This window comes from Penaeus vannamei, chromosome 35 (assembly GCF_042767895.1).
Source record: "Penaeus vannamei isolate JL-2024 chromosome 35, ASM4276789v1, whole genome shotgun sequence".
Taxonomy (NCBI): domain Eukaryota; kingdom Metazoa; phylum Arthropoda; class Malacostraca; order Decapoda; family Penaeidae; genus Penaeus; species Penaeus vannamei.
The window spans coordinates 9,951,559-9,954,058 of NC_091583.1; positions in this window are offsets into that span (position 1 = coordinate 9,951,559).

Genomic DNA, 2,500 nt, shown 5'->3' on the forward strand with positions numbered 1-2,500 from the left:
TGATCGTATTATTTTCACCCTAGATTTCAATTGATCCCCTTATTTTCACCGTAGACGCCAACCGAACTCCCACGTCACTTGCTCACGTCACATGTGAAAGGCTTGTGTCCCCCCTCCCCCCTCCCCCTCCCCCTACACACACCCAGCCCCCCTGGAGGATGCGGCCTCGACGACCATTTGCATAATTTTATAATGCTAGTGGATTTTTAATGGCGCATAATTCTGGCGGGATAGGCTCTTCTGCGCCGACGCGGCTGCGGGAAGGGAGTGCAGTTTGGGCGTCCGTTGGGCGGGAGGAAGTGCGTGCGGTTAAGGAGGGAAAGGAAGATGAGAGAGAGGGCAGAAAGAGAGAGAGAGAGAGAGAGAGAGAGAGAGAGAGAGAGAGAGAGAGAGAGAGAGAGAGAGAGAGAGAGAGAGAGAGAGAGAGAGAGAGAGAGAGAGAAAGCGAGAGATGAAGAGTAAATAACAACGAGAGGGTGAGATGGAGAGAGAGAGATAGAAAAGGAGAAGAAACAGTATTAGGTAATTATGAATTTAATAATCCAATAAATAAAACAAACAAAGACAATCATCCATCCACTACCTCACACATTACACATTACGTAAGCCACATCCACCCGGTGCCACGCCGCCCAACACATGCGGGTGGGCCCATCGCGTGGCTCTCCCGGGCACTCTAGTCTGACAGTGCCACGTGACTCCGGCGTCTGAAGGTCATGTCAGTTGCTCTTCTTCATTTGAGTGTCACTTCTTCATGTCTATTCAAGATTTGTTGTTTAGAAGGCGCAGGAAGTCAGAAAGGGGGAGATGGAGAGAAAATGGAAAGGTTTTCGGAAAGGAAGAGAGGGAGAGAAGAAGGAATGAGGAAGGAGGAGAAAGAGGAGAGGAAGAATGGGTAATAGAAAATCCTATTTTTTTCACCTCTTGGTTAAAAATCATCTAGATATCATGAAAAAAAAATTTTCAATGTCATTCCAACTTCACCTTCTTTATCACACTTTATCTATTATCCCCCTTATCTCCTTTATTTCTCTTTGGTTGTTTTTTTTTTTTCTCTCTCTCTCAAATTCCCATTTTCACAACGACTTAGAAAAAAAAAAGAAGGGAAAAGCCGCCCTCAAATCCCCGTCGCGGCGTGGCCTCCATACAAGACCTGTCTCCTATATCACGTTGCATAATCACCCTATCAATAACACCTTTTTCCTAAATGTTGCAACCCCCTTTTATAGCCCTATAACTGCGCCGTCGAGAAATATAGCTCATGTCGGCCGTTTGTGTTCGTGCGCCTCAGCCTTAATGGCCATGTGGGATCGCATAGCTACATAATCCCCCGCATACCGCCCTCCCCTCTAGCGGCGCTGCGGCCTGCGTGTGCCCGACGAAGGTTCCGTGAAACAAGACAAACAAGCAAACCGCGAGGCCCTTGTTCTACCTGGGCACGGCAGACGGTGGGCGGGCGGGCGGGCGGGAGCGGCCTCGGGCGGGCGTCTGCCACCCTTCCACGCTCCTTCGCCCGGCGGCTCCCACACGCTCCGCCGCTCTCGGTCGCTCGCTGTCTATCTGGATGTCTATTTTTTGTTTTATTTTTATTTTATTATTATTTTTTTTTTTTGGGGGGGGGTCTCTCAATGGTCAATATGTGTCTGTCTGATTGTTGACTTTTTTATCTCTTTTTCTTTTTTGTTCTTTCGCTTCGGTCTCTTTATTTGTCTATCTGCTAGTTTGTTTTTGGTTTATTTCCCTTTTTCCTTTCGTTCCCTCCCTTGCTATCTTTATCTGTTACCTGGTTGTCTGTTTCTATTTATCTCTATTTCTCTTTTAATATCTCTCTCGTTCTTTTTAACTATCTATTTTTCCTTATCTCTCTCTCCCTCTATCTCTTTCTTTCCCTGGCTCTCTTTATTTATTTATCTGGCTGTCTATCTTTATCTATTTTTCTCTAGTTATCTCCCTGTTTCTTTAGCAATACATTCAACTTTGTTTAAGAGAGAGACAAGAGACAGTTCATTCGTTCGTTTCTGTTCACCTTCTCTCTCTCTCCCTTCATTTTTGTGGTTAGTCACTGTTACTAAGGTCTAGTCCTCCTTTTTTATACGTAAAGAACTTTTTGCATTCTCTCTTATTTCTTTTCATGCGTTTACCTTTTTTCAATCATTTTTTCCCTTCATCTTCGGTATGGCGTAGTCTCTCCTTTCCATCCCTTTCGCCTCCTTTTATCCCACTCTCTCTCGCGTTCTTCCTTCTTCCGTTTTTCGCACGCATTATTCAGTCTCTTTGAGTTTCCCCTCAACCCTTTCTCTCCCCCCCCACCCCTTTTTTTTAACCCCTTATCCCTCCTTTCAACGACCCTTTAATCCTTTCCTTGGATCTCCTCTCTCCTCCCTCTCCTTCGCGGTCCTCGTCAGGATGCTCACTCCTACGGGCCTCCTGAAGGAAATGGAGAGACGTGGTTCGTCGAGTTCCTGACGAGGTTTTCCCGTTTTCTTTCCTTCAGGTGGGA